General features: G+C 38.5%; 2 long non-coding RNA genes across 2 annotated transcripts; both read left to right on the forward strand.

Moving 5' to 3' along the window:
• Positions 1–5088: 5088 nt before the first annotated feature.
• LOC307145256 lies at positions 5089–6229 on the forward strand. Its single transcript, XR_013818923.1, has 3 exons — positions 5089–5184; positions 5772–5895; positions 6035–6229. It is a non-coding gene; the product is annotated as an uncharacterized lncRNA (long non-coding RNA).
• A 114-nt stretch (positions 6230–6343) lies between these two features.
• On the forward strand, positions 6344–14559 carry LOC307145257. Its single transcript, XR_013818924.1, has 3 exons — positions 6344–6456; positions 7646–7698; positions 13689–14559. It is a non-coding gene; the product is annotated as an uncharacterized lncRNA (long non-coding RNA).
• Positions 14560–23080: the final 8521 nt, after the last annotated feature.

The raw sequence follows: 23080 nt of genomic DNA on the forward strand, positions 1-23080 counted from the left end.
GCAAATCCTCTTTTAAAGAACAAAAAAAGTAGGCTTCCGATTAATGGTATTTTACTTGTTGGGGATATTGTATTCTTTTTGAGCATCAATTATTATTATTTTTTATTATAATTTTTTAAGATTTTTTTGTTTTTTTAAAGATATTTTATTTATGATTTTAGTGGATATTGAATTCTTTTTGAGCACCAGTGATGTGTATATATATATATATATATATATATATATATATATATATATATATATATATATATATATATATATTAGGGCTGTCAAATGATTAATCGCGATTAATCGCATCCAAAATAAAAGTTTGTTTTTACATAATATATGTCTGTGTACGGAGTATAATTATTTTCTATATATAAATACACACACATGCATATATATATTTAAGAAAATGTGTTATTTATATATAAAATATTTATATATAATATAAATTATATATAATATAAATATATATACATGCAAATATTTCTTAAATATATACATGCATGTGTGTGTATTTATATATAGAAAATAATTATACACCGTACACACATATATTATGTAAAAACAAACTTTTATTTTGGATGCGATTAATCGTTAATCGTTTGACAGCCCTAATATATATATATATATATATATATATATATATATATAAATTATATTAATATATATATAATATATCCCCCCCCCCCCCCCCCAATTTTTTTTAAGTCAGTTATCTTTTGCTGTAATGTGTCAATAGGAAATATCAGTTTACATTTCCAAACATTCTTTTTGCCATTAATTGTAATAATCCAGTGAGATTTGTGTATGCACAAGGAGTCTGACAACAGCCGGTATGATCTGATCTCACCATCATCGAGTCCGTCTGTGATTACATGAAGAAACAGAAAAAACTGAGACAAACCAAATCCAGAAGAACTGCGGGAACGTCTCCAAGATGCTTGAAGAAACCTTCCTGCAAAGCTACAGTGCTGTGAGAAGTACTGGCACTAGATATATAGTTCTTCACCTGTGCGCTGCCCTTTTGAATTCCGATCATTCAGAACATTTTTCTGAAATCACACAAAATAGAATCTGCATTGAAATATGCAACAGCACTGAGCATATTTAATCACCAAGTGAACACGCTGCCTTTGTCAGTGCTAGCTGAAAGAATACCATTTCAATCCTCGGATCTCCCTCAGTGTCCATCCCACAGTCTCTGTTGATCCACTCTCTCTCCAAGCTCAATCTCTGTCCTTCCCGAGCATGTGCCCCTGACATTTGAATTGTGCTAACAGCCGCCCCCTTTGGGCAAACAGCGCCTGGCTGAGGTTTTCGAGCGTGCTGTTATTACCATCATGTTGTGCGCGCCGTTGCCGTGCCGCTCTCCCTCCTCCAGGGCTCGACCTGCGCTGACGCACATGGGCTCCCTGCACTGGAGCCGCAGCACAACACGGATTTAGAGAAATATATAAACACACCTAGCTGACATTACATTACCATACACTCTCACACTCACACACGCACTCACAGCTGACATTTATCTTCAAATACCATGACACCCTTCCTCTTTTATTAGATCCCCTCACTGTGCAAAGATGAGAGTAATTAGAGAAGAACAGCCCTCGCTCTCTTCCGTCCCTTTTTATTGCTTTTCACTCGTCTCCTTTCTGTGAGAGTGAGAGATCTTGTGGCATACAATGCCGTAATATACCCCCACAGGAGTCCTGCTGTGGCTGTGCGGTTTTGGAAGAGGGGGGACGGGTCTCACACTGTCAACCGGTTACAGTTGCCAGGCTTTTAGTTTTTCAACCGAACTGAAGAGCTACTTTTGACACGACTCTTATTCAGGACTAGGCTAGCAAGAGATTCTTGGACTTTTGTTACTGGATTTACTCTTATTACTTACAGTATGTTCCAGAAGTCTGAGACAACATTGAAAGTGGTATTGAAAATCGAATTTAAATCAAAAAATAAAAAATAAGAAAATTTTAATATTGAAGGTAGATGTTCGCACTCAAATATATGTATTTATATATTATGTATATTTGCTTGTCGGGGATATTGTATTCTTTTTGAGGAATACAGGCTATTATACATACATACACACACACACACACACACACACACACACACACACACACACACACGCACACACACACACACAATCTGTGCATAATTATTATGCAAGTCAATATTCTGATGTTTTTCCAAGCACATTTTACCAATTCCAAGTCATATCAATCTTAATAACTATTAATTTTGTATTTTCTCATTTATAAATGATATATAATTGTTAATGAGAGCTGGAAATGAAAAATGTCTTAAATTCAGATTATTAAGCAGGTTTTCTTTTACAGGTAAAATGGACCAAATAGAGATTTAATCCACACTGAAAAGTCAGAAATGATTAAAGGCGCAGTAAGCGATTTCTAAGAAAGGATGTTGAAAGTGGATCCGACTGAGCACCAAAACACACTTGTAGCCAATCAGCATATCCACTCATGATGGGGGTGCCGGTGCTGCATAGCGTGTTGGTTTGGGGGCGGAGCTATCAAGATAGGGGTGTGATCTATTTGGGTAGGTGCGTGCTTGTTTTGGGGATTTCAAATATCAACAGCGTTTGTCAGAACTCACTAACTGCACCTGTAAATGCCTATGAGAAAGATACTATAGAAATTGCATTTAAGGCATGACCATTGGGGAAGAAATGCTCATTGGGTCAGCAGGGTCACAAAAAACAGGTTGAGAAGAAAAGATGCATGTTAACTGGTGAAGAATCAGGTGTGAAAACCATCAGGAACCACTTTCATTTTAGTGTGTGGTCATCTTTGACATTAAAACAAAGGCATTCTGATTTTCATGGTTTCATGTCTGTTTTTCTATTTTCATTCAAATAGTTATGCTGGTGAAAAGGTTTAAATGAAAATGAAAAATAAAAGCATTTTCAATGCGGCCTCAGACTTTTTACTACATTTACTGTTTTCTTTATCATGACCTCAGAGAGTTGCATTTGTTATGTTTTTTTTTTTTATAACTGCCTGCCTTTTGGTAGTAAAAAGTTATAAGTAACATTTTGTTTTGTTTTCAAGTAAATAGTAAAGTATTGAATAACTTTATGAGGTGCACCGACTTTTTAAATAATTAAAATGCATTAGTTTCCTATGTTTATTCAGTATTTAGTGAGTTTAGTGACAAATATAAATGTGAAAACCTCTCTGTATATAATGTAGACTTATTCATAATGTAGTCAAGTTTATAAATCTGTCTGAGAGAAAAATCTGAGATACAGTACATACAGTAGTTTGCTGCTTAGTTTAAACAAGCTCTGTGCCACCACCCAAATTTCTGTAAAGATGCAATACAGAGTATAACCTGTACTAATACTGGCTCTGCCCCACTTCCAGCCCAAGTATCAGCAGTTCGGATGTGACTTTGGTAAATGAAATGCCGCATGAAATGTTGCTGTTGTTATGAGAAACTCTTTTTTTTTGTCAGCTGACAATTAGGTGTTATAGCAGAAGCTATAACATTCAAACGTTGCAGTGTAAATACTGCTCTAGAATAATATTTGATATGTGGTACTGATTGTTAAGATGGTATTTTGCTGTTAAAAATCAAGCTCAGTGGCTGTTATTTCACCATAAAGGCATTACTGTTGTCGGCATATTGACTAGTACCCCATAAAGCATCGCTGACAACCGCAGCTCTCGTTCTAAATTAACTTAGCATTTTAGATACTCATATGTTTGGATTACATCTCTAAGAGCCTCATTTTAGTTCCCAAAGCAATAAGTCACAGGTTGGTAGTTTCAGTGCCTGCGTGTTCCAATGAAATCCGAGCGGTCCCGTCAGATGGGCCTGTTAAGTGGGCTTTGCTTCTAATGCCCCTCTTATTGCCTTCATCACCATGCTACAGTGGCTTTATTTGATCTGCTAAACTTCCTCATGGTTTTTTAATGCTAGTGGAATTGATTATTAACTGCTGTGACCATTCAAGGTTCTCCAGTTCTCAGGTGTGGAGGATTTTCAACCATGTGCTGTTGGGTAAGAGCTCAGGTGAGTCAATGGTCATACATTGTGGTGGCTTGTAATAATCTAGAAGAGCCTATAGTGCATTGGCAGCTGAACGGTTGTGGATTCAAACCCTTAAGTCCTTAATTTGTCAGCATTATGACCATGATCAAGACACTTAAGGTCAACATGGCGTTCACATCCCATTTTATGTTTGGAATGTGACATTTCTGAGGTAAACAGAATATTTGGAAGTTTTATCTGGAATTTTTTGGATCATGAGAAGTAAGCTTTCCATATACCAGGAATGGAGTCACCGCCACCCATGTTTGAGGATCAGAATGTGGAAGCTCAGTGAAGTTCACCCTTACCAATGGTAACTCATTTTTCAAACTGTTTTCTATTATCGTGTAGCATTTATTGCACTTATGTTGACTGCAAAAACTAAACATTGGTAATACCCCACTTGTGATATTTAAACTTTTATGTGTCTTGAAAAGGATGCTTGCTAAATGAGACTACAGAGGTTGTCTGTGACATTAAACATCAGCTCTTGCAGACTATATTCAAACTCAAACTTTCCAACTTTAAGATTTTAAATAAAGATCAAAAGAGTTGTCAGAAGCATGATGGTGGTGGTGTAGTTCGTTTAGGCTATATTCTAACAAAACGTCACAGAATTATTTTCTGCACAACAGAACAACTTACAGAATTTGGCAAACTGTCGATAAAATCTCAAAACAACCATTTTGCCATACAAATGTGTGGAGTGTCAGTGAAGAGAAACTATAAAATTTGCCATAACAAATGTGTGGAGGATTAGGCCTAAAGGCGAGATGAAAATAAAGAATATGAATAAGACTATACATAGATTGTATAGATTTGCTGGTTTATACAGCTTGTAGAACTACAGAATTAAACTTAGAAACTTTAATTATGAACTTTATGAAAGCAATAAATTCAGTCCCACGCTGACATCCTATAGCACCCGAAGTAATAGGACGTTTGATAGGCAGGTTTCAATTAGCGTGACTGCACGTCTTGTATCTTTTAATAAGAAATCCGCCGCTGCTGTGAGGGAAAAAGCTTCAATGCTCTCTGCTGCATCTTAATAAAAATATATAAAAAAAGAGAAGAAGAACTGTGTTTCCACAGCAACTGGCACCTGAGTAACGGCGGAGACGTGCTTGAAAGCATCAGGTTAGAAAATGACATCTTTGCATCCTGACGTGTCCGCATTGATCCCGTGTCATACCCAATTACAGCGCGTGCTGTCGTACAGGCGCGTGCTATTCAGCACAAGACACACGCTGTCGCATTTCTTCTCAGATGCCTCAGGAAGTGTTTTTAATGAACACATGTCCCCATCCCCTTTCTTTACCACCTTTCCATACACTTCTCATGTTTACCTTAGCGAAAAAACGAAGCGACGTCGATTTCCGCTTTGAATTCGGATGCGTCGAGAGTGGCGGTAACCTGCTATGATTGGCAGCGTTTAAAACTGAGAAATCTCTCTTTAATTATACAACGTCTGTATCTTTCATTGTGACAAGGAAATGATCAATACTCCCTCTAGATCTTATTCTTTATCCTAGTTCAACACTTTGAGGGTTATTCATTCATGTTTTATGCTAGGTCTGATATTTATAATCACATCTGGAGAGGAATCAATATTTTCTTTTCTTCTGAGAGAAGACAAAATATATACCCGATTTTCTCCTGAGGTTTTAGTGCAATCTTTCACTCTTATGTTGACTATCTTGTCCCACTGCATCACTTGTTTCTAGGAGCAGCCAGCATTTGAAGTGCTCTACAGAACATGTTTGATACACTCACAAACTCTGGCCTCACGTTAAGCGCTTACACGTCGCGCGTGATTCAACCTGACGGAAACAACCCATGAAATCTCAGGTAGGTGCTTGATTCCACCTGAAATGTGTACTTAGCCCTTGCGCTGCGAAGAGATCCGTTTGAGCACCACACAGTCAGCTCCTCTTTTACTCAGCCTCTTTCAACTGCCTGAACCCATTTTCTGCTTGTTTCGTTTCAGAGTCTCCTCACCGGGGGAACACGGCCGACAATAGACCCTAATTAAAGCGTGCTGTGGGCTGACAGAGCCCATTCTTCTCCACTACGTCCCGTTTAAACTGGGCCTCCCTTCCTGTGCCATCCACACCCACCTCACTCCACTAATTTCAAGTGGAACCGTGAAGGCTTAATGGAAGACCTCGGATGACAGGGAGTCAACGCGACCTGGTGGGTCTCTCGAATAGTTTCTTTTGTGTTTTCCTTTCATACTGTTACAGCTCACAGTTTCTTCTATGCAATTGATTTAATTCAATATTTGTAATTTTGAGTGGTGGTCAGATTGCATTGGAGGCCCTTGGCATTCTGAAACCCGCAGGAACTGGATCCACTAGCCCACAATCCATCCCTGGCTTTCCAACACTTCTGTTATCAGTTTGTGTTTCTGTGAGTCAAATGCATTAAAACAATTCTTGATAACTGGGGAAAAAAGATTGAATTTCCATCACACAACATCTATTCATTTCGTCAGACCATATTTCATAAGCAAAACAAGCAGCTGGATTTGGAAACTCAGTTTGTAATCAAACTGGGCAAAACAAACATCTTATCCTTAATGAAAAGAGTGGGAGGAATGCCAGCTAGACCATTACCAAACCTCCGCTGAAGCCCTTATAAGTACTTCACAAAATAGTCTGACAGATGGGCTACAGCTCACTACAAACCCACAAAACCACCTTGGTTGGTTTGGTCAGGCATAAACCCCACCGCATAATGTGGAAATCACAGGCTCACAGCCAGACCACATCAAATATCTAAGCCTGTTGTCCAAATGTCCAATCCAGGGATATTACCTAATGGACACTTCCGTGACCACCTCAAACATGGGAGTAATTCTAGCAGCTGTGTTGGCTATGATGGGGCTGGGCCGCATTAACAATAGGGCTAGGTGGGGCTGAAGCCTCAGGGCCCGAGCAAGGAACGGTGTAAGGGGTCCTTATTTGTCTGTGGAGTAGATTGATGTGGCCGTCGGGAGCACCTGAACTTTTTTGGACTGATCGGCAACACACCACTCCCCCACATATTAAGCGCTGTTATTAAGTGGAGCACCTGGGAAACAAAGACCAAAAGTCATGTGATGAAATGGCTACCTGCTCATGGGCAGTGTTCTGGATGTGCTTCAGATGTCTACAAAAATGGGGACATATTTATTTAAAATCATTAATATATTGGAAACACTTTACAATAAGGTTTCATTAGTTAACATTAGTTAACTACTCTACAGCATTTATTAATCTAAAATTAATTTGAACATTTACTAATACATTATTAAAATCAAAAGTTGTGTTTGTTAACATTAGTTAATGCACCGTGAACTAACAAACAACGAACGACTGTATTTTTATTAATACTGTAACAAATGTTTTGTTCATTATTAGTTCATGTTAGTTAATACATTAATTAATGTTAACTAATGAAACCTAATGAAATATGTATATTTTTAACATTAATAAATTATTTATCTATTGTATCTATTATCTATTGTTTCACAGGAGAATTTGATAACATTTATTTAATATCATTAGAATTTTTAAGATAAATACTTTTACATTTATTTTAATTTGTTTTTTCACAGAAGAAAAAAGCACAGGTTTGGAACGGCATGTGAGTGAGGAAACAGAAGAGCAGGTGAGGTAACTAGAAATGTGTTTGTAGCTGGTCTATGTCTATTGAAAATTTAAGACAGACATTGTTAATAAAACTGTCAAAACTCTGATGAAACCATCAAAAGCTTAGTAATTAGACACAATGCAAGACTGTGTTATTCGATTTTTTTTTTTTATTACTGTTATTATCTTTTGTCAATGACGAATTTGTTTCTGCAATCCGGTAGAACTAATCGAAGATAAATAAACACTGCACTTTAAAGTCAAAGAGATATTAGCACAGCTTGGTTTATACTGACTCAAGAGTTCATTTTTTACATGTAAGGCTGGATATGTCTTGAAGTCACTGCAGGACAACTAGAAATCCAGTGTTCCTTGCACTGGTATTATAACAGCTTGAGGCTGTGTATCCATGCACTGGGAAAGCTCATTTCAAACGCTCGAGAGTTGCTGGAAAATGACCCGGCACATCCTGGTAACTCTTCACATGAATGAAAACATCTGTCAGAGCCGTCTTGCTGTGCAGAGACAGAAAATCGCCTGTAGGGTTTTTCTAAAGGCCTTGAGGCTAGATATCTAGACAACCAGCATCAACATGCTGTTCCACAGATGTAGTTTACTTCGAACATCACTTGTGTAATGAATGCACGGAAATGTTGAATCTGTGGCAACCCTCGTTTGATACCTATGAAGACTAGTCAATATGTATCTTCCCTAGTGTAGATAATCATCTTTTGGAAGATACTCATAAGTTTTCCATAACCTAGTGAGCTGCCTACAGACAGTATCATAGCAAAGTGAAATCTATGATGTGGAAGGCTGGAAGCTATTCTAAAAGGTACGCAGAAAAAAATCATGTTGCCTTTTGAATGAATCCTTTTTTATGTTTTTGAATTAAGTCTCTTTTGTTCACCCAGGCTGCATTTATTTGATAAAAAAAAACAGTTTTGTGAAAGATTATTACAATTTAAAATATATTTTCTCCAGATGTGATTCCTGTGAAGGCACAGCTGAAATTTCAGCATAATTACTCCAGTCTTCAGTGTCACATGATCCTTCAGAAATCATTCTAATATGTTGATTTGGTGCTCAAGAAATGTATATATTTGTTGATTATCATCAATGTTATTATTAACAGTGCTTTTTTTCAGGATTCTTTGATGAATCTAAAAAGAACAGCATTTATTTGAAAAAGAATTTTTTTTGTTACATTATAAATGTCTTTTATAAAATGTACTTTCACTTTTGATTCATTTAATGCATCCTTGATGAATAAAAGTATTAACTTCTTTATAAAAAACTTTTCAACAGTGCTAAATACACTTCACGAAAAAGGTCATTTTAACTGACACAAGTAAAAATTCATTAAAGATATCAGACAAGTCGAGGAGAACTGAGCTTATTCATTTATTTCTAATGTAAATGTTTGTTTGTTTTCAATTATACCATATTTTTAAAAAAATATATAATTTTTTTTTATTAAATTGTATATAATTTTTCTTAGTTATGTTTTCCCGTATTAGTGTACAGTAGCAACATTTTTGCTACATTTAGTTCAGTGGAGAGCAGCGAGAGGACAGGAGATTAGAGGGAGAACAGAATATGTTGCAGGCCAGACTCAAACTTGTACCACAACTCTAGTTGTCAGACACAGGTGATGAGTGTGACCTCATTGTCTTATGTTTTAAATGTATAATAAATTAAACATTGCCATTTCACAAGAGACTTAAACTTGTGACAACGTGTGACCTATTGGTTCGACATGTACGGCTCACTGATTTCATTTCCTGTACATTTTTAATAACATCATGCCCAATCAGAGGACTGTGGACTGTTAGTTCAGGGCCAAATATTCTGGTTAAATGGAGCAGAATGATTAGCAATGTTCTGACAGGTCGCTCGTTGCTGTGTGCAGGTCAGTGAGGAGATGTGTTAGGGCAGATCAGTTTCCAGACAGCTGCTGTTTCATTGGTTAACTGCCTCTAATAATTCGGAAATTTGATTTCAGGTACGCTCGCGCGCACAAACATGCTTATCCTTACAAACAATATGACGTGTTCGTAAACCGCAGATGTCATCTGGATGACTTGAATTTCTCTGTCTGTTGTTTATGCAACAATTCAGTTAATTAATTACAGTAAAATATAAGCTTTCATATTGCCCCTGTCCACTGGTGGAAGCGCCTACAATGGGCACGTGAGCGTCGGAACTGGACCATGGAAGAGTGGAAGAAGGTCGCCTGGTCCGTCTTAGTTCTAGTCCTGTTTTCTTTTACATCACGTGGATGGCTGTGTACATGTGCGCCGTTTACCTGGGGAAGTGATGGCACCAGGATACTGACAGGCCGGTGGAGGGAATGTGATGCTCTGGGCAATGTTCTGCTGGGAAACCCTGGGTCAAGGCATTCATGTGGATGGAAATTTGAGACCAGGTACAATGGTGTTTCCTGGTGGAAGTGGCCTCTTTAAGCAGGATAATGCACACATTGTTCAGGAATGGTTTGAGGAACATGATGAAGAGTTGAAGATGTTGCCCTGGCCTCCAAATTCCCCAGATCTCAAAGCAATTGAGCATGTGTGGGATGTGCTGGACCAACAAGTTCGATCCACGGCTGCTCCACCTCATATCCTACTACAGGACTTGAAGGATCTGCTGCTAATGTCTTGATGTCAGATCCCACAGGACACCTTCGGGGGTCTTGAAGAGTCCATTCCCTGGCGAGTCGGACCTGTTTTGGCAGCACCCGGAGTGTATATATATATATATATATATATATACATATATATATGCAGCTACACACGTTTTTTCATCATGGTAGTTTACACATTCTCATCTTCTGATTTGTTCAGTCCGTGATGTTTCATATACCCCATCCTTTCTCTTCATACCTTTTTTCAGTCTGTTTCTGGGTGCTGGCGTACAGCTCAGTTACACATGCTTCACCTGGTACTTCAACAGCAGTAGGCTCTCATGTGAAGTACCTCTGTCATTTATCTGTGTGTGTGCGTATGTGTGTCCGGCCCACTGCCTGAGTCTGGGCTATGCGTATTCCTAGTCACACCTACTCTCGGTGGACTGAGGACCCCATCAAATTCTGTCTTTCTCATCTCATCTATTCATCATACTCTCATCTCCTCTGTGCCTTTTCTCTGTGTTAATCTGTAGTAGAGGATGGAAGCAGAGAATGAATGAATCACATTATCTATCAAGGCCATCGTGTAGGTCATTACTTGACGATAAACTCAAGCCAGTTATGATTACAGGCGGTGCAAATTAAAAGGCTGTCATCCAAACCATGAAGCCGCCCCATGATAAAGCACCTCAATCTTATACGTTTGAGCCCCTAAAGGAATATTACATCCAAAAATGAAAGCTCTGTCATTATCATTTACTCATATACTCTTATATACTCGTTACAAACCTGTATGTCTTTCATTCTTCTATAACAAACAAAAAAAAAAAATCTTAAAAATACATTTATACTTTTATGGTGCTTTTTGGAGCTTAAATGGTTTTTTTTTTTTGTTACTTTTTTACTGTACTATTCTAAGGGGACTTTAGTAGCAGCACTAGCTTTTGTGTTTTATTATCAGAAATCCTTGTTTATTCACAATATACTTTATACATTAACAGTGTGAAATGTCTGATCATGAATGCCTAATATTTCCAAAACTATCACTCTGACTATTAAAACACTTTTTAGCTGTGCCAGGAAGCATTGTGTTTCGTTGAGAGTACTTTACACTCCAAAGGGACCTTATTAAATTAGCTAATGGAAAACATTGCACTGAGGATTTCATATGAAGAGCTGTTTGGGAGACAAGGCATTGTGTCCATGTGTGATAGATTTCAATTTTGAATGCGTTTCAAGTGGAGGGGAGAGGCTGTTGAGTTTGCATGTCTATGTCTAAACATTCAAACAAGATGTGCTTAAATATGTCTCAGATTTCAGAAGTGATCTGTAAAAAAAATCGTATGAGCCATGTAGAACAACTGTAAACAGATAACATGCACAGCTTCAGCATGCACATTTGGATAGACTATGGTTCAAAAGTTTGGGGTCATTAAGACGTTTTTATTTATTTGAAAGAAATGAATACTTTTATTCAGTAATGATGCATTAAAATGATCAAAGGTGATGGTATATACATTGATAATGTTACAAAAGATTACTATTTCAAATAAATTCTATTGATCGTCCTGAAAAAAATTGATCACGGTTTCCACAAAAATAGAAGGCAGCCATTTTCAACATTAAACGGACAGTATGGCATTTTTCGCCACTAGGGGTCGCTAACCTATTTACAATAACAAAGGCGTAGATTGATGACGCAACATTTGCTAAGAATTATGGATCTTGTCGTCAACGTCAAGCCGACCGATCTAATAATGTTTATGGATGACTGAATACATCGATGCTTTTATCATTACTGTGATATGAAGCAGTTCGGGATTGCTAAGAGACAGCTATCAGCTCCACACGTGACGCGAGTCCCGCGGATATAAAAGGAATATGGACATTTCATTCTACCAAACTACACGCAGAATTAGTACTCACAGGTCAGTTTATTAGACAAATTAAACTTGTGAGGTAACGCAGCGCTGTTTCACTTGGTCTAACATTACACTATCACACTAAACTGCATTTGAATGTGTTGAAATGTATGTGTTAGTTTGTCTGTATGAGACTAGCAGTAAGCTAGATCAACATTAGAATAACATACAGATCATATTCTAACTTTTTATCATTGTTGAACTATATAACATTGATTAGTTTTATGTAAATGTGCTCACCTGTTTAATAAAGTACATGTAGGAGCGGTCGAAGTCTCGGACGTGGAGCTCTCGTTTACTGTCTATGGGAACTCTAGGCATCTCGAAAACACAGCGCTGATATTGATTCTCGTTTTAGTTCTCCTTTTTTATCCAAAGTCTGCTTGCCATGGTCCATAATGTTTGAACGAAACAACAACAGCGTGCAAATAGACATTGCGAACTGCAAAGTGGTCCGCGTCAGTCGCTTTGGTTACTATCAGAGGGCTCTGGTTGCTATGGCAGCACGAGCAGAAACCAGGGACAACGGGCATATGACGCCATTGACGGCGACAAAACGGAAATAAAGAAACGGGACGTTTCTCGAATTAAATTACAAATTTCTCCTGGTTTGAAAGTTGTTGGAAACAGTCGGGATAATGTAAGTACACAACTAAAAAATATATATAACATAGATATAGTGATTTTTGCTATTTTTAAAGCAAAAAAGTTACATATTGTGCCTTTAATAATTATAAGAAATGTTTCCTTAGCAGCAAATCAACATATTAGAATAATTTCTGAAGGATCATGTGACACTGAAGACTGGAGTAATGATGCTGAAAATTCAGCTTTGCCTTCACAGAAATTACATAACATAGAAAACAGTTATATAAAACTGTTTTTACTGTATTTTTGATCAAATAAATGTAGCCTTGGTGAGTATAAGACACTGGTCACATTTTACTGTATATATTATTGTCTGCATGTCATGTGCGGGGCTCCGTATGAATGTCATTGCATTAGATTAAAACATTTAAACACTTCAAAGCCATTTTAAAATGTATTTTATTACCAACTGTTTATTTTTAGTGTGTGAAGTTATTTACATGTCATGCAAACACGGCAATACTGTACATAGTTAATGAGAAACATTAATTTATCAATAAACGAAATGTATTAACGTTCATACATGATGTTTAGTAAAGGATTGCAGAGACAAAACTAATGCTAACGGTAGCCATTTTGCTTTGTCAGACAACTACATGGGGCACAAGTTGGTGGTATCAAGCATATACTGTACTTTTTTAGGCCACTGCATGTCATAGATTCATGTCTTTCTGTCTTCTTGAATATGTAATTAATATAATGAATATCTAATTTGTATGCATGGACAGCCGTTGCTCACATGCATTAGCCAGGGTGGATTGCGAGAAATAGATCGGCTGTTCAGATGTGTTTTATCACCCCTTTCATCAGATTACTCAGCGAAAGCGACGTCCGTGGATACTCTTCGTAAACCGCGTGGCATTCCCCTTCTCCATTGCTCCCCGGGATAAAGAGATTGACCTCCTTCTAATGGAATTACAGAGCTGGAGAACACTGAGACAGAGAAGAGAGAAGACTGTGGAAAAGGACAGGCCGGTTAACCTTCTCATCTCGAGACCAGACGAGGAGCTCACAACCTTAATCCCTCCATAGTCCTGTGGATTAGGCCGTCCTCTTATCGCGGCTTTAATGCGGCGAGCTGCATTGTCATCTCCCTTTCTTTGCCGCGTAATTATCCCTGCTAGCAGCTTCCAGACTCATTATTTTTATCATTCCACTTCCTGTACGACCAGTGGGGGGTCCAGTGATTCAGGCCCCTATCAAATATGGCTTGGATTTGTTCCTCACAATGAGCTGGCGCACAGACCGCTTTCATTCTGTTGCGGTTCTACCCAGAATTCCATGTTTATCCTTCATTTGCTCACCCTCATGTCGTGCAAAATCCACACGACTTTCTTTGTTCCATGGAAGGCAACAGGTAACATGCACCCTGGTTTTCTAGATCATTCCCTGTCGCCTGGTCATGCGCTCTGTTTACTTGTTTAGCGCGCAGACCTGAATGAAAGCTCGAACCGTGACACCGTCACAGATGAAAGCCGCTGTCTGGGGAACGCTGTCATTGAGGTGAATGACAGATTCACTCCTCCATACTGTCACAGCTGACAGGGATTCATCCCTCCCAAATAAAAGCTTTCAGGAGCTCCATTGTTTGTTACATCATTTCTTTTTTTCGCCCACACAGGCGCACAGTCACAAATAATTCATGGTTTGTTTTGTTTTATTATGTCATGCTCTGAACAACTTGAATTAGAGCTCTCTTACAAATGGGAAATATTTACATAAAAACAATAATCTTTGTTCAACTTGCCAGCATGGCCCAGCCCTTCCCGGTTCGAGCAACAACGTACCTTACTCTATTCTGTTTCCTTATTTTGGTATCTTTTCCTCTCTTTAAAACAAGAGAGTTGATCTATGTTAAAGAAAGTTAGAGCATTTGCTCTCTGAGCTCATGCTTTTCAGTGTGTCGCCCCATATACTAGAACATTAACTGTTGAAACCTGTCAAGAAAGAACATTTCAGCACAAAATGAAAAGGATAAAAAGTCAATTATTAAAATTTCCCCCCAAAGTTTTCATTACTGTAATGTAAAAAATTAATTAGCACTGCTGTAATGCCCAAATCGAAAGGGAATTTTGGGGGAGAACTACATAATTATCATAAAAATATCACAATGCAAAAGTTTTAATGGTCTGCTTTTTTTCTTTTGGTTTTTGGATCAAATATGACACAAACATTGACAGGTTGGGACTTTTTTTTCTTTTTTTTTTTTCTACATTGAAGTATAAATGTTTAAAGTAAGTATGCAGTGTTTTTATGGATACAAGCACATGCTCTGAGATATTGTGCTATGACACTTGTGTGGTCAATGCAAGTTTGAATCCAGCTCATAACATTTCCCAATCCCTTTTTCTGACCTCTCTATACTTTCCTCCACACATAAGCGGTAAAAGGCCAAAAACAAGTAGCAGAAACCTCACAAAGCTTTGTAAACAGTCAGCCTGATATTTGCAAGCATGTGTTTAGGTGTGACAGTGTTAAATGCAACACTCTTGTACTTCCGCAGACCTCCTGCTCTATTATATTACTGGTTTTGTATTAAAACTGGTTTTTGCTGTGAGTTTTGGCTGTGCTTTGCTCTGACAATATTACTGAAACTTCTTTGGCTTCAGTGGAGCTGGAAAATAAAGGCCGACTTCACTGTAGAAGTGCAGACTCATGCACATTTTCTTAGCAATTGAAAAGTAACCTTCATACCTAGTTTCAGCCAATGTTCTCCTCTTTAACAATAGATGGCAGTCTTGTATCCATAGTTCTTTGGCTCCGTCTGGGTCTCAGGCTCAGTCTGCGTTCAGTGTTTCAGTGATTTATGGGTAGTGTGTGCAGGGGACTCCAGGCCTATTGTTTGTTCTCACAGACAATAGTGAGAGAGGTCACCGTATTGAAGAGCGGGGTTGTGTAAATGCGGCCCCTGTGGGTTTTTCAGACCACAGAATACCTTTCCAGCATAAATGACACTATGTATTTTTAAAGCATTGAGAATGCAAAGGTTTTGTCTCTTTTATAATATGTAATTTGCATAAAACACATATTTCCTTTTGGAGTGTTGGAGTAAAAAAAATAAAACACTGTGACCTATGGTGCATGATGAACAGTGACTGCAGCAGTAGAGCCATACAGAATCTGCAGACTTTCTGGGTAAAAATTTAAATGAGGTAAACGTGTTAAACTGAGCTTAGAGGACTCAACTCTTTTTGATAGCTAAAGACACATATTAAAAACTTGTTCAGAATTCAAGTAGAAAAGGACAGTTCAGGGAGACAAACTCTGATGTTGTCAAAGCCTTGAATAAAAGTTGAAAAAAAAAAAGGTTTTAAAAGCCTGGAAGGAAGGATGGATGGAGGAATAGATAGATAGGTAAGTTTATGGATGGATGGATGGATGGATGGATGGATGGGCAGGCACTTAAATAGGATGGATGGATGGATGGATGGATGGATGGATGGATGGATGGATGGATGGATGGATGGATGGGCAGGCACTTAAATAGGATGGATGGATGGATGGATAGGCAAGCACTTAAATATGTAAGATAGATAGATAGATAGATAGATAGATAGATAGATAGATAGATAGACAGGTAAGTTGATGGATGGATGGATGGATGGATGGATGGATGGATGGATGGAGGAATAGATAGATAGGCAGACAGTTAGGTAAGTTGATGGATGGATGGATGGATGGGCAGGCACTTAAATAGGATGGATGGATGGATGGATGGATGGATAGATAGATAGAGGCAGACAGTTAGGTAAGTTGATGGATGGATGGGTGGATGGATGGATGGATGGATGGATGGATGGAGGAATAGATAGAGGCAGACAGTTAGGTAAGTTGATGGATGGATGGATGGATGGATGGATGGATGGATGGATGGATGGGCAGGCACTTAAATATGATGGATGGATGGATGGATGGATGGATGGATGGATGGATGGGCAGGCACTTAAATAGGATGGATGGATGGATGGATGGATGGATGGATAGGCAAGCACTTAAATATGTAAGATGGATTTATGATAGATAGATAGATAGATAGATAGATAGACAGGTAAGTTGATGGATGGATGATGGATGGATGGATGGATGGATGGATGGAGGAATAGATAGATAGGCAGACAGTTAGGTAAGTTGATGGATGGATGGGCAGGCACTTAAATATGTAAGATGGATAGATAGATAGATAGATAGATAGATAGATAGATAGATAGATAGATAGATAGATAGATAGATAGATAGACAGGTAAGTTGATGGATGGATGGATGGATGGATGGATGGATGGAGGAATAGATAGATAGGCAGACAGTTAGGTAAGTTGATGGATGGATGGATGGATGGGCAGGCACTTAAATAGGATGGATGGATGGATGGATAGATAGATAGAGGCAGACAGTTAGGTAAGTTGATGGATGGATGGGTGGATGGATGGATGGATGGATGGATGGATGGATGGATGGATGGATGGAGGAATAGATAGAGGCAGACAGTTAGGTAAGTTGATGGATGGATGGATGGATGGATGGATGGATGGATGGGCAGGCACTTAAATATGATGGATGGATGGATGGATGGATGGATGGATGGATGGATAGGCAAGCACTTAAATATGTAAGATGGATTTATGATAGATAGATAGATAGATAGATAGATAGATAGATAGATAGATAGATAGATAGATAGATAGATAGATAGATAGATAGATAGATAGGCAGACAGTTAGGTAAGTTGATGGATGAATGGATGGATGGATGGATGGATGGATGGATAGGCAAGCACTTAAATATGTAAGATGGATGGATGATAGATAGATAGATAGATAGATAGATAGATAGATAGATAGATAGATAGATAGATAGATAGATAGATAGATAGATAGATAGATAGATAGATAGATAGATAGATAAAGGAATATATCAATATTCAAACCGTGGTAAAGGAATGTCGTATATGTTTGAGATGACCTATTCCAGCTCTAAATAGCGATACATTTTCAAGCTATTAAACGGGTGATTTACTAATGTAGTTCAAATCGCAGCTTTATAATTCATTGACATTAATATGCAACTGCTTGGTGGTATGTAAATGGAGATCTCTAATACAAAATTACCTAAGTGTGTGCCAATCACTTCTTTGCATCCCAGCAGGCATTCAGTATTGTTGTTGTTTTAATTTATGGATGGAGTCACTTTTTTTTCTATTGTTTGTTTGTTGTAGGCATGCCAGGATTGGGAGAGGCAGGTTTTATATAGCGTTGATGGGTTACCCTTGACTGCTGGCAAGAGCTAATGAGTAACATAAAGCTGTGAATATGAATATTTTTATGGGGAGCTTCATTGCGGACCGCCAACCCTGATTATGACCTCTGTGTTACTTCAACCTCTTAGGAACAAAAGTGACGTGATCCTTTTATTAAACAAAGGAGGAATGGAGATCAAGCAACCAATCAATGTCTTTGAAACTCTCCTGTGACTCAGCTGAAGACAACAGCCCTTGCAACGAGCATCTTTTCAATATTTTTGTAAGGTTTTTCAAGAAATGCATTCATTTTGACAAGAAATAGAATGATGTTTATAATATAAATGTGTAAAGATGTTGTTCTACAGTTAAGCTCTAGAAAAGTTCATGTCATTTGAAACTTGTTTTTCCCCTTTGCAGAACATGATGAGAACACTCTTTTCCATGCAGTTACAATGAATTGGCACTTTTATAAGGATGCAAAAGCACTATAAAAGTATCGTAAAAGTAATATTTATGACTCATGCACTATATTCCAAGTCATGTGATACCTTTTTGTGAGAAAATTAAACACAATTTAGGTTGTTATTCACTAATCTTAAAACTTTCCTTAAATCTTCTAGATGCATTTATGAGTGATGGTGAGAAAGGTATGTCTGATCTGTGCACAATCCATTCTTATGATTCAGATTAATTGATCAATTCACCAAATGGGTCTCTCTGATTTGTTCAGGAATTGGACCGAACCGGTTCTGCAGTTTTATCAACTTGAACTATAGTGCACAAGTCATATGGACCATTTTGTGATGCTTTTGCATCATATAAATTCCCACTCACTTTAACTGCATTGGGGAAAAAAGCTAGCGGTACTGTACATTATTTAGAGTTTCTTGTTTTGTGCTCTACAGAAGAAAATCAAACTGATTTGGAACAACATGAATGTGAGTAAATGATGACAGAATTGCATTTTTTTTTAACAAACTGTTGCTTTAAATTTTGTTCCTTTATTTTTCTGTGAACATACACTGAGAGAATTTTTAGGGGCTCGGTTGGACTCGCATGTCTCAGGAGATCTTTAAATGAGGTTAGGAAGTCTTCTAGGCTAATAAAACGATCTTCCCCCTTGCTTTGACGGTCTTGACACAGTTGACACAGTTTTCTACTTACAGACGAAACCCAATAGAATGGTGAATTATGTAGACAAGATACCATTTACAGAGGTTAACAAAGGGTTCTCACACAGCTCTGTGCCTGAGAGATCCACTCTTGAGAAATTATTCATCTGTTATGGCAGTACAGTAGATCCACAGAAAGGGAGTTACATAGTGTTAGGGTGCATAATGAAATGATATCTAATGGTTCAAACCAGTTATTGTAATCCACAAAAAAAAAAAAAAAAACTCTATTAGTAACGTTTGCTCATTACTATTGCTCATACTTTATTGTTAAACTAATTACATTACACTTAAATAATAATACCTCATATTGTGCACTTTGTTGAGGAAATGTGTATTATTACTCAGTGAGTAGTGTGGTCAGTATTGATGGATTATAAAACAGCTGAAAAGTCCAACACAATCTCATGCCAATTTGTAACTATTTTACGTTTTGTGGATAAATTGAATGATCTCATTGGAACGTTTTCATACGATCTGCTTACACCCCAGTGACGGGTGACGGACCCTCATGCTTACTTTTTTCGAACAATCATGCTTTTACTACAATTCACATCGTGTAAATTCATACGAAATTGCCACTTCATAACATACCGTATACCGTGAGATCAGGTTGAAAAGTCCCATAGACTATGAATCAAAAGCCATTGACTAATGGGACCAGAATATCTTTTGGCTGTAGGCTCATTTGATTTCAAACACTATATAACCACCCAACATCTCTGTTGAAATAACCAGCACATATGTTGTTTTGGATGCTTGGTATGGTGGTATCATTCTTGGTCAAACTTGTAGTATTATACACAATATGCTCAGCCATCATCATGTGACACACTATACCAACTAAACCAGTGTATTCTTGTATGCCACAGGTGTGGATTCGTGACATTTAAAACCTGGCCACACGACAAGCAATTAGTCATGCAGGGCTTTCCGAACAGATAGGTCCTAATTCAATTCTATGTCGAACCCTATCAATCTGTAAACTGTTAAAATGTACATTCAGTCAGGAAGGTTTTGATGTAGTGTTTTGGTGTTTGCAGGTTGTCATTACTACGCCAGACAGCATGAATAAACCAGCAAACCCAGCAGTGGCTGGCCTGTGCTGCTCCTGGAACAGCTGGGACTAGAGCCATGAATCATGTCATCCGGCCGGGCTTATGAAAAGAGCTCTGCGTCTGTGTGCGCTGCTCAAACAGACAGAGAGAGCAGCGCGGGCGGCACTAAATCATACAGCTCATCACTCCCAATGCATTTGCCCAGCAAGACACATTCTGGATTTATAGGGTACCAATGCTACTGGTCACTGATCTGAATACACTGTTTATCTATTTTCACACTGACCGGGGCTGCGTTGTGCTGCTAACCCATTCCATGATGTTTAACCTCACTTGCAAGCTTTTGAGAATGAGATTATAGGTCAGTGGAAGAGGATTGTGGGTTTGCAATGATTCGCCTGGTATTCTTTTTTGTCATCGTCTACAAAAAAAGCCCTAAAAATAGTTTTCTTTATCAGTATTTTTTTTTTACACTCAGTATTTACATGCAAAGCTAAAATGTTCAAATTATAAAGACTTATTGAAGTATAAATGTAACAATTTTTTTTAATAATGTGGTGTTTATATGTAGTAATGGTCGTTTAATTTATATTTACATATAATACAAATATATAATGTCCTTTTATACACTATAAATGTGTGTAACTATGTATAGTTTAAAATCTATCTATAATTTTATATGAATATTCATGTATTGCATCTCTTGATAGTTTTACAGAAATTAGATTTTGACTGAACAACATTCATTTTAAATTTGTTGCATGGAATTAATGTATAATGCATTGGTTTTGATTTAATCCATCAGGAATTAACTGGATCATGAAAAGTGGCCATTGCTAAAGATTAATAAGGCCTTTTTTTCTTTTGCACCGATGAATCATATTCACAAGAAGACCAGGAATTCGTGCCGGAAATACCCAATCTGGCCCGACAAAAGTGCCCATCTGGCCATTCTGAAGGGCTGGTTGCCCTCTGAGGTGCCTGTCCACCAAGGTTCAGAGTATAAACTTGGTCTGACGCTGTCATGTAAGCCACACACCGTATCCACCTTCCCCAGCCAGTCTCCATCAGCGAGTGTATGCGCAGTGCGCTGCTCCAGGTGGTCCACGGCCTGCCTCTTCGGCTTATCCATGCTTATTCAAGCTCGACGAGGCTCAAGAGGCTGAGACTCACTTTGCGTAGCCCCCCTGCCGTGGTGGAGGGGACAGCACTAAGCTGTGTTTTGGGCAGAGCAGAGAGGATAGCAGTGAGATGAATGGTAATAGAGGAAGAGACAATGCAGCCACTCGCCTGTGACGAGCACAACTGCTTCACAGTACTTCTCTCACCAGGAGAATAGCAGGAGGGAGGGGGAGTGCGAAAGAAAGAGCCAGTTAAAAGGCGAAAGAGAAATATCGAGGCCTTGCTCATGGTTTGCCATGCTGAGCAGGTCCACCAACTTGACTAGCATCAAACCAGTGACATAAATGCCTGTCCAAAATTGGGCATTTTAGGCCTTCAGAGATGAAATGTGGGTGTCATGCCTCCGTTAGAGATCAATCATACACAACACACATGGATTAACATTTCACTGTGTAATCTGCATGAAAATGCTGCCAATCGATCACTGGAAATGTTTATTGATGTTCCTTTCAGCACGAGACTGCGGCCAGGCTAAACAAGTCAGTGCATTAATCATCTGAAGTGAACAGAAGAGAACATTACACCACGAGAAATACTGCAAAGTGCCTTCGGTTTTGCAAAGGCCGTCAGATCTCGTTCGGCTAATCAGGTACAGCGTTATTGGTTAACCAGCTAAAAGCAGACAGCTAAAACAGTCCATAGTCCCAATTTATCTCATGCCGTTCTAAACCTGTATGACATTCGTTCTTCTGAGATATACGAAAGAATTTATTTTGAAAAATCTCTTTGTCAATGTTGGTCCAATGTTGTTTTGGACTCTTTCTATGGACAAAAACAGCTAAAACGTTCTTGAAATATGTGTTTTTGCTCTGCAGAGAAAAAAAGTCACCGGTTTGGAAGCACATGAGGGTGAGCACATAAGTACATGAACTTTCCCTTTAAATTTTGTCTTTTTCTGAAGTCAAAGTCTTATATATACTGTATAGTGAGACACTAAATGGGAATCCAATAGTTAGTGGTGCAGACCAGCCTGGACAAACACAACCATCCCTAATTACATACAAATGACTTGTGATGGGACCAGGACGATGGGTGGTCAAAGTTCAATGGTTTTGGTTCAAGTTTAATGGCGCTCAAATCACCAGGGTTCCTTCTCCGAGGGCCCGCGACCGGCTAATGGCCGTGACGAGGGTGTGAGGGTCGCATCTGGATCATTTCCATGACAATCACGGCACTGGAGTAGGCGGGGCGAACGAGGACGATGTCTGAGACGTAGTAGTAGGATGTGCGGTATGGCATCTGTCCACCCTCGTTGAGATTTTTGATCTCTTTGACCAGTCTGTGTTGTATTATTAAAATCACCCTCCGGTCATGGGATTGGGGAGGGGTAGGAGTCAGTGGAAATGATTTCCCGAAATGCACTAGTGCAGGGTGGCATTGAACAGCTCAGCACGAGAGCAGCACAGGGGGCTGGATATGCAGCAATTAGTCCTGTCTGTTTCTCCGCGCGCTATAATCAAAGGCTCTGGGGACGCCCAACATGCTGGGGTGATCACATGATTCAGGTCTCGTCTCATTATGCGTCTTCACATGGTGGACAGGTTAGATCTGGGT

This window comes from Squalius cephalus (assembly GCF_949319135.1).
Source record: "Squalius cephalus genome assembly, chromosome: 18".
Classification (NCBI taxonomy): Eukaryota; Metazoa; Chordata; class Actinopteri; order Cypriniformes; family Leuciscidae; genus Squalius; species Squalius cephalus.